We start from the raw sequence: 11,006 nt of genomic DNA on the forward strand, positions 1-11,006 counted from the left end.
TCAGAGAGCTGTTGACCTGTGGAATTCCCTGCCGCAGAGAGTTGTTGATGCCACTTCATTGGATGTATTCAAGAGGGATTTAGATATGGGCCTTACAGTTAAGGGGCTCAAATGTTATTGAGAGAAAGCAGGATAGGGGTACTGAAGCAATGATCAGCCATGATCTTATTGAATGGCGGTGCAGGCTCGAAGGAACGAATGGCCTACTCCTGCATCTATTTGCTATGTTTCTATGTTTCTAAGGCTGGAAGGTAGATCACACCGGTTGTGGGAGAGCTGGTTGGCGGTGACATGGAAGTGTCTGCAGTGTGCGGGACCAGACTGCTTCCACACATCCACAATGAATGTCCCACCCTTTATTTTGGAAAAGTACAACTGAGAGTGGACAAGTTCCATCCCGGTCGGAGCAATCTGAAGCTTTAACTGACTGACACCCTGGTTTTGGATGTCTTACAACGTCATCATCCATCAGTCTCTGTGGCGCAATGGGTTAGCGTGTTCGGCTGTTAACCGAAAGGTTGGTGTTCGAGCCCACCCAGGGACGAAGCCTTTAACTGTTTTTCCCGGATGATTTGGTGCCGTACAGTTCCAGGTTGTCATTGTGCATTTTGGCTCCACGAATATATTCCACAAACATTGCCAGCTGTGCTGTTATCCAGTGAGTTCCCACTCCAATACTTTTATGAGAAGTCAGTTCAAGTAAAACGATAAAAAATTTTTACATGGATCGTGTTCCTCCCTCCAGCCCACTAGCAATAAATTGTTTTATTGGGTTTAAAGAAACTGGTGGAAATTGATTCTATTGATACATATAGAGAACTGGAACTTTGGTCTCAAGTGCTCCTCGTATCAAGAATAGACACACACACAATCAATGGTTTTACAACTGAGTCATAAACACGTACAATTTTAAACCTGTCTCATAACATACAGCGTGTAAATGAGATAGGGATAAAAGTTCATCACATGTAAAGAGAAAATGAATGATTGAAGATACCACTGTCCCTCAGTAACTATATTATTATTTATTTTATTCTGAAAAAGGTTATTGGTTTGTTAACGGTGATTAAATGAATTCTTATTTTTTCTCAATAGTTCCATGTCATCAATTTTATCAGGTTTTGAATTTAAAAACAGTGTTACAAAAGTTACCGTCCTGACCTTGAATCGAAGCTGTTTTTCGGTGGTATAAGGAGTGGTTTTACCCAATCATTTAAAGGTGATTTCAAAGAATCACGTGACGTTAAATTCAGATCACGGTTGCAATGTGTTTCGGTGTGAAACAAGTGGATTGAAAAGGACAATAATGACACCAAGCATTACGATGCAGCGATGCAGCAATGCAGCGTTCCCTGGTGGTCCAGTGATTAGGATTCGGCGCTCTCACCACCGCGGCCCTGGGTCGATTTCCGGCCAGGGAAATTGCACTTCCATCAAAATTAAAACCTTATAAGAAAGAGTTACATGTATCTCATGTGGAAAAAAAGATTCATTGATTTAAACATCATTATTTAATCAATTATAGAACTTCAAACATTTATTTTGTCCTGAGTACATGAGGAACTTTTATCCCGACCTCATTGTATTTTAGGAGCATGGTCCAGCCCCGGTATCTCCACCTGTGAAAGTAGGAAACTGCTGGAAATACACAACAGGACGGGTAGCCTTTGACAAGCAATTAAACCCAGGTTACAGACTCTCTTCCTTCCCCTGCCCTTTGCGGGACATTTGTTCCCCTTTAATTTTACAGACTGACTGAGTTCACTAACCGCGGGGAGAGAGTAGGTGCCTCCGCGGCCCCACTGTGCTAACATGGAAGATAACACGATGGGGATGTGGGGTGGTGGGTGGAGATCAGTGACATGTTTGTGTAAAGGGCAGCGGAGGAGAAGGACTGACAGCTGTCAGTGAGGGACAGAAGTTGTTTAAGGTGAGCCAACACATTCCCGATCAGCACAGAAGGCATTCACTGGTCAGCTGCCCTCTGCTGTACTTCTGGTCAGAGCGGTTTCCGCAGTGGAGCCGTTATCACGTTTGCTTTCCACGTGAAAGGATCCCGTGCAGGAAGATTATGTTTAAACTTGCTGTGGATGAACAGTCATGGGCGAGTTTATTCTCCTGTCAAAAGGGCGACAGTGGCTTCTCCCTTATTCTTTAATTGCTCTTTATTTCATTTCAGTCAATAGATATATTTGAGTGAGAGAAATTGTTCCAGAGTGTCGCACACTTCATCTTTTGTTCCCTTTTAAACAGATAAAATGAGGCCGGGGAATAAATACAGGAAACAAAACAGAGGGATATAGACAAGAGGAAGAGAGAAGAGGAAATACTGTCCCCACCCAGAACTAATGCAGAAACCCCTCTGCTGCGCTCGGGGTGGCCACCCGCAGCCTGGATACACTAACGTCCCAACAGCTCATTGACTGTCGGAGTGGGACTGTGCGGCGCTTCAGAAGACAGGTCGAAAAAGCAAAGTCACTGATTCAGTCCCATGTGCTTCTCTGACTGACACCGGGGAAACGGTGAGACAGATTTTGGAGCATAGGTCTGGTTATTGTAAAACAGCAAAGAAAATATTCAGTCCGGAATTAAATTATTTAATGTGTATCCTGCTCGTTTAGTGGTTAGGCATTCACAGAGGGAGCCCGAGTTCGGAAAGTAACTTTTTAATTCAAGCTATTTTCAAATAATTACATGCAACTAATTAAACTCTGCAGGAGGCGGGGTGATTAATTGTTTTACTCACCATTCATTAACCGATAGAGTGGTTTTGCGGAATGGTCATCGACGGACAGTCGATTACTGAACTGTAATAATTTCAGGAGCTTTTATCATATATGATATTTTGCACCCTATCTGACTGAACACACTCTGTATTTTATGAGATTGGTTTAAAATGTTCACTGCTCATAAGACAAGGAACCTGGGGCTACTTTTGTTCAATTTATTTCACAGCAATTATATTCTAAAATGATGTTTCTGCCCGGTCTCGAAATGGGTCTTTTTGTCTGTGAAATGAACATGATAACCGGTACACTACAGAAACCGCTGCTTAGTTCCCACCCCAGAGAGAAGCGTTAAGCCAGAAGGTGTAATTCTGAATCCCTTTCTGTGAAAAAATCTTTTCACAAACATTTCTCTGACCGAAGCTGCACAAGTCAAAAATGTTCCTTTCAAAGTCGTCAAACTCCCAAATTAACGCACCTCCCGAATCTTCTGGATCAGAAAACATAGAAACATAGAAACATAGAAAATAGGTGCAGGAGCAGGCCATTCAGCCCTTCTAGCCTGCACCGCCATTCAATGAGTTCATGGCTGAACATGAAACTTCAGTACCCCCTTCCTGCTTTCTCGCCATAACCCTTGATCCCCCGAGTAGTAAGGACTTCATCTAACTCCCTTTTGAATATATTTAGTGAATTGGCCTCAACTACTTTCTGTGGTAGAGAATTCCACAGGTTCACCACTCTCTGGGTGAAGAAGTTTCTCCTCATCTCGGTCCTAAATGGCTTACCCCTTATCCTCAGACTGTGACCCCTGGTTCTGGACTTCCCCAACATTGGGAACATTCTTTCTGCATCTAACCTGTCTAAACCCGTCAGAATTTTAAACGTTTCTATGAGGTCCCCTCTCATTCTTCTGAACTCCAGTGAATACAAGCCCAATTGATCCAATCTTTCTTGATAGGTCAGTCCCGCCATCCCGGGAATCAGTCTGGTGAACCTTCGCTGCACTCCCTCAATAGCAAGAATGTCCTTCCTCAAGTTAGGAGACCAAAACTGTACACAATACTCCAGGTGTGGCCTCACCAAGGCCCTGTACAACTGTAGCAACACCTCCCTGCCCCTGTATTCAAATCCCCTCGCTATGAAGGCCAACATGCCATTTGCTTTCTTAACCGCCTGCTGTACCTGCATGCCAACCTTCAATGACTGATGTACCATGACACCCAGGTCTCGTTGCACCTTCCCTTTTCCTAATCTGTCACCATTCAGATAATAGTCTGTCTCTCTGTTTTTACCACCAAAGTGGATAACCTCACATTTATCCACATTATACTTCATCTGCCATGCATTTGCCCACTCACCTAACCTATCCAAGTCACTCTGCAGCCTAATAGCATCCTCCTCGCAGCTCACACTGCCACCCAACTTAGTATCATCCGCAAATTTGGAGATACTGCATTTAATCCCCTCGTCTAAATCATTAATGTACAATGTAAACAGCTGGGGCCCCAGCACAGAACCTTGCGGCACTCCACTAGTCACTGCCTGCCATTCTGAAAAGTACCCGTTTACTCCTACTCTTTGCTTCCTGTCTGACAACCAGTTCTCAATCCACGTCAGCACACTACCCCCAATCCCATGTGCTTTAACTTTGCACATTAATCTCTTGTGTGGGACCTTGTCGAAAGCCTTCTGAAAGTCCAAATATACCACATCAACTGGTTCTCCTTTGTCCACTTTACTGGAAACATCCTCAAAAAATTCCAGAAGATTTGTCAAGCATGATTTCCCTTTCACAAATCCATGCTGACTTGGACCTATCATGTCACCATTTTCCAGATGCACTGCTATGACATCCTTAATAATTGATTCCATCATTTTACCCACTACTGAGGTCAGGCTGACCGGTCTATAATTCCCTGTTTTCTCTCTCCCTCCTTTTTTAAAAAGTGGGGTTACATTGGCTACCCTCCACTCCATAGGAACTGATCCAGAGTCAATGGAATGTTGGAAAATGACTGTCAATGCATCCGCTATTTCCAAGGCCACCTCCTTAAGTACTCTAGGATGCAGGCCATCAGGCCCTGGGGATTTATCTGCCTTCAATCCCATCAATTTCCCCAACACAATTTCCCGACTAATAAAGATTTCCCTCAGTTCCTCTTCCTTACTAGACCCTCTGACCCCTTTTATATCCGGAAGGTTGTTTGTATCCTCCTTAGTGAATACCGAACCAAAGTACTTGTTCAATTGATCCGCCATTTCTTTGTTCCCCGTTATGACTTCCCCTGATTCTGACTGCAGGGGACCTACGTTTGTCTTCACCAACCTTTTTCTCTTTACATACCTATAGAAACTTTTGCAATCCGCCTTAATGTTCCCTGCAAGCTTCTTCTCGTACTCCATTTTCCCTGTCCTAATCAAACCCTTTGTCCTCCTCTGCTGAGTTCTAAATTTCTCCCAGTCCCCAGGTTCGCTGCTATTTCTGGCCAATTTGTATGCCACTTCCTTGGCTTTAATACTATCCCTGATTTCCCTAGATAGCCACGGTTGAGCCACCTTCCCCTTTTTATTTTTACGCCAGACAGGAATGTACAATTGTTGTACTTCATCCATGCGGTCTCTAAATGTCTGCCATTGCCCATCCACAGTCAACCCCCTAAGTATCATTCGCCAATCTATCCTAGCCAATTCTCGCCTCATACCTTCAAAGTTACCCTTCTTTAAGTTCTGGACCATGGTCTCTGAAATTACTGTTTCATTCTCCATCCTAATGCAGAATTCCACCATATTATGGTCACTCTTCCCCAAGGGGCCTCGCACAATGAGATTGCTAATTAATCCTCTCTCATTACACAACACCCAGTCTAAGATGGCCTCCCCCCTAGTTGGTTCCTCAACATATTGGTCTAGAAAACCATCCCTTATGCACTCCAGGAAATCCTCCTCCACCGTATTGCTTCCAGTTTGGCTAGCCCAATCTATGTGCATATTAAAGTCACCCATTATAACTGCTACACCTTTATTGCATGCACCCCTAATTTCCTGTTTGATGCCCTCCCCAACATCCCTATTACTGTTTGGAGGTCTGTACACAACTCCTACTAACGTTTTTTGCCCTTTGGTGTTCTGCAGCTCTACCCATATAGATTCCACATCATCCAAGCTAATGTCTTTCCTAACTATTGCATTAATCTCCTCTTTAACCAGCAATGCTACCCCACCTCCTTTTCCTTTTATTCTATCCTTCCTGAATGTTGAATACCCCTGAATGTTGAGTTCCCAGCCCTGATCATCCTGGAGCCACGTCTCCGTAATCCCAATCACATCATATTTGTTAACATCTATTTGCACAATTAATTCATCCACCTTATTGCGGATACTCCTTGCATTAAGACACAAAGCCTTCAGGCTTGTTTTATTAACACCCTTTGTCCTTTTAGAATTTTGCTGTACAGTGGCCCTTTTTGTTCTTTGCCTTGGGTTTCTCTGCCCTCCACTTTTCCTCATCTCCTTTCTGTCTTTTGCTTTTGGCTCCTTTTTGTTTCCCTCTGTCTCCCTGCATTGGTTCCCATCCCCCTGCCATATTAGTTTAAATCCTCCCCAACAGCACTAGCAAACACTCCCCCGAGGACATTGGTTCCAGTCCTGCCCAGGTGCAGACCGTCCGGTTTGTACTGGTCCCACCTCCCCCAGAACCGGTCCCAATGCCCCAGGAATTTGAATCCCTCCCTGCTGCACCACTGCTCAAGCCACGTATTCATCTGCGCTATCCTGCGATTCCTACTCTGACTATCACGTGGCACTGGTAGCAATCCCGAGATTACTACTTTTGAGGTCCTACTTTTTAATTTAGCTCCTAGCTCCTTAAATTCGTTTCGTAGGACCTCATCCCTTTTTTTGCCTATGTCGTTGGTACCAATGTGCACCACGACAACTGGCTGTTCTCCCTCCCATTTCAGAATGTCCTGCACCCGCTCCGAGACATCCTTGACCCTTGCACCAGGGAGGCAACATACCATCCTGGAGTCTCGGTTGCGGCCGCAGAAACGCCTATCTATTCCCCTCACAATTGAATCCCCTATCACTATCGCTCTCCCACTCTTTTTCTTGCCCTCCTGTGCAGCAGAGCCAGCCACGGTGCCATGAACTTGGCTGCTGCTGCCCTCCCCTGATGAGTCATTCCCCTCAACAGTACCCAAAGCGGTGTATCTGTTTTGCAGGGGGATGACCGCAGGGGACCCCTGCACTACCTTCCTTGCTCTACTCTTCCTGCTGGTCTTCCATTCCCTATCTGGCTGTGGACCCTTTCCCTGCGGTAAGACCAACTCACTACACGTGATACTCACGTCATTCTCAGCATCGTGGATGCTCCAGAGTGAATCCACCCTCAGCTCCAATTCCGTAACGCGGACCGTCAGGAGCTGGAGGCGGATACACTTCCCGCACACATAGTCGTCAGGGACACCGGAAGCGTCCCTGAGTTCCCACATGGTACAGGAGGAGCATAACACCCGACTCAATCTATATATCTAACTTTGCACACCCTATATTTTAGGAGATTGGTTTAAAATGTCCATTGCTCATAAGACAAGGAACCTGGGGCTACTTTTGTTCAATTTATTTCACAGCAAACATATTCTAAAATAAAGCACGCGCCCAGGCTCAAACCGGGGGCATTTCGTGTGGGAGGTGAACATGATAACCGATACACTACATAAACCTTCCCTTAACCCAGCCCCAGGTTCGTCATTTGTACCAAAATTAAACCCAATAAGATCAGGATAAAAGTTGCTCACATGCTCATGGCAAAATAAATGGTTGAATATTTACAAAATAATTTATGTATTAATTAATGATGTTCAAGTCAATGATTCTTATATTTTATACATGATTTGCATATAGATCTGTAAAATAAATGAACTCTTTTTTTTTTAATAAGGTTTTGAATTAAAAGTACAACTTCCCAAGGTGGGAATTGAACCCAGGACATAACTTTGAGAGCATGGAATCATTGCCACGAGACAACCAGGGACCGATATACCATTTTATTGCTGCATCGTTATAGTTTATGACATTATTATCATTTTCAGTTCACTTGATTCACACCGAAACAGATTGTAACTGTTGTGTATGCATGCCTGTTTACTGTGTGATGTCTGTAACACTGCTATGCAACACTGAATGTACTCTTACACTGTACACACCTGACCTACACCAGAGGATGCTGCTGCTTGAGACCAAAAGGTTACCTGCAACCCAGTATATAAAGGAGCTCACAGCTTGGTGTCCTCACTTGAGGAGCTTCAAATAAAGGACTACACGTCTACACAGTTTAAGTATCATACCCTGCCTGGTGGAGCCATTATTAAAGGTGCCGACAGTAAACGTGATCTGAAATTCACGCCACTTGAGATCACATTCAAATGATTCACTGAATCCACCCCTTGTACCACCGCAACACAGGTTCGATTCTTGGTCAGGGAGATAATATTTACAACACAGTTTTCAAACTAATAGCCCAATATCATTGATGACATGCAGCTAATGTGAAAAAAATGAATTCATTTAACCACCTTCAATTAACCGATAACTTTCTTTTGCAGAATGAAAGAAATGATAATATGGTTACTGAGGGATAGTGGTAGCTTCAATCATTAATTTTCTCTTTACATGTGATGAACTTTTATCCCTATCTCATTTACACACTGTATTTTAGGAGAATGATTTAAAATTTTAAGTGCTATTGTCATGTATCCAACCAGCATTGTAACCCTTGTATAATCTGACCTCAGTTGTACACTGTGAGAACAATGACCACTAGGTGGTGAACTTGTGGGAGACACTCCGAACCTGGACCTTCAGGTATAAAAGGGGAAGCTCCACCCACTTTCATCACTTGAGTGCGAAGGAATAAAGGACAGGCCACAGACTGACCTTCTCTCAAGCATGGGCCTCGTGTGCATTTATACTCTATAGTAAGGACGTATCAATGGCGACGAGAAATTGGGATTTAAACCATGCGAGCATGGCCGCTAGCAGAATAGACGAGAGGTACTGTGTTAAGGAATGGTTGGAACAGAGAATCAACATTGTTAAAGCAGCACACAGTTCTCCAGGCAGACAAGGGCAATCGGGCATGCCCCAACATGTAGTCGAACCCAGAGGGGGAGTTCGACAGAGATAATGGCAAGCTGAATGGCGATTCACACCATTGCAAGGGACAATGTGGCTAGTAATGGGGCCATCAACACATGTTAATGGCACACTCAAGGACAGTCACAGGGGTATTCAGGACGATCGACTGGCAAGGGACCTTTTGTTTCCAACAACAGCTCATGTTGGAGGCATGGAGGCACACACTCAGCCGGAGATTGCAGATATGAGCAAAATACCTACAGAAATTGCAGAAATGAATGCTGGGGGAAATCGCTGGAAGCTGAAGTTCAGTGAGTTCATGTGGAGCACGTATACAGTTCATACACTAGGACGCCACCGATAATGATGAAAGTGCTCCTCAGTGGCATCCCAGTATCAATGGAGCTAGACACGGGGGCCAGCCAGTCCCTGATGGGTATCAAATAGTATGAAAAGTTGTGGGTGTCCAAGGCCAGGAGGGCCAAAATTATCACCGAATGACGCACAGCTACGGACATACACCAAGGAGATCATTCCGGTGCTAGGCAGAGCCACAGTAGTCGTGACCCACAAAGATTCGGAGAACAGGTTGCCACTCTGGGTTGTCCCGGGGGACGGTCCGCACTACTGGGGAGGAGTTGGCTTGCTGTCATGAACTGGAAATGGGGCAATGTCAATGCAATTTCCTCTGTGGAGCGAGTATCAATGCTCATAGATCCTGCACAAATTTGACTCATTATTTCAACCCAGCATTGGCACTTTGATGGGGGCCAAGGTAGTGATTCACATAAACCCAGACGCCAGGCCAGTACACCACAAGGCCAGAGCGGTGCCGTACATGATGCGGGAAAAGATAGAAGGCGAATTGGACCGCCTGCTGAGGGAAGGCATCATCTTGCCAGTCGAATTCAGTGACTGGGCGAGCCCGATTGTACCGGATGGGTGCGTCAGGATATATGGTGATTACAAGGCCACCATCAATCGGGTGTCACTCCAAGACCAGTACCCACTACCGAGAGCGGAGGACCTCTTTGTGACGCTATCCGGTGGCAAACTTTTTTCAAAATTGGACCTGACCTCAGCTTACATGACCCAGGAGCTGGCGAGAGAGTTGAAGAAGCTGACCACTATCACGACACACAAGGGATTGTTTGAGTCCAACAGATGTCCGTTCAGGATTCGCTTGGCCGCCGCAATCTTCCAACGAAACATGGAAAGCCTCCTCAAGTCGATTCCAGGGATGGTGGTTTTTCAGGACGAAATCCTCATCACGGGTTCCGATACTGAAGAACACCTCTGCAACCTAGAGGAGGTGCTACGCAGACTGGACCGGGTAGGGCTGCGACTGAAAAAGGCGAAGTGTGTCTTCCTAGCTCCAGAGGTAGAATTCCTGGGGATGAGGGTAGGAGTAGACGGGATCAGCCCTACTGCATCCAAGACGGAAGTGATCCAGAGAGCACCCAGACCCCGTAACACGACGGAGCTGCGTTTGTTCCTGGGGCTCCTGAACTATTTTGGAAACTTTCTTCCAAAATTGAGCACGCTGCTAGAGCCGCTACACGTGCTCCTACGCAAAGGTCGCGAATGGGTCTGGGGGGACAGCCAGGAAAGGGCTTTTAATAGAGCACACAATTTGTTATGTTCCAACAATCTGTTCACACAATACGACCCATGTATGAAACTTGTGTTAACGTGCGATGCGTCGTCCTGTGGTGTCGGGTGTGTGTTGCAGCATGTCAATGCCAAGGGTCAGTTACAGCTGGTAGCTTATGCCTCCAGAAGTCTGTCCCAGGCAGAAAGGGGCTACGGGATGGTAGAAAAGGAGGCGCTCACATGTGTATATGCGGTAAAAAACATGCACCAGTACCTGTTTGGCAGGAAATTTGAGCTGGAGACAGATCACAGACCCCTAACGTCCCTTTTGGCCGACAACAAGGCCATAAATGCAAACGCATCGGCCCGCATACAGAAGTGGGCACTCACGTTTGCCGCCTATGAATATACAATTTGGCACAGACCGGGTACCGAAAACTGCGATGATGCACTCAACAGGCTCCCACTAGCCACCACTGAGGGAGCTACCGAGCATGCTGCTGAGATGGTCATGGCTGTTGAAGCTTTCAGAAGCAAAGGCTCACCCGT

At 45.5% G+C, this 11,006-nt stretch overlaps 1 non-coding gene across 1 annotated transcript; it reads left to right on the plus strand.

Moving 5' to 3' along the window:
* Window positions 1-471: 471 nt before the first annotated feature.
* trnan-guu (transfer RNA asparagine (anticodon GUU)) lies at window positions 472-544 on the plus strand. The gene has a single exon. It is a non-coding gene; the product is annotated as a tRNA-Asn (tRNA).
* Window positions 545-11,006: the final 10,462 nt, after the last annotated feature.

This window comes from Pristiophorus japonicus, unplaced genomic scaffold (assembly GCF_044704955.1).
Source record: "Pristiophorus japonicus isolate sPriJap1 unplaced genomic scaffold, sPriJap1.hap1 HAP1_SCAFFOLD_596, whole genome shotgun sequence".
Taxonomy (NCBI): domain Eukaryota; kingdom Metazoa; phylum Chordata; class Chondrichthyes; family Pristiophoridae; genus Pristiophorus; species Pristiophorus japonicus.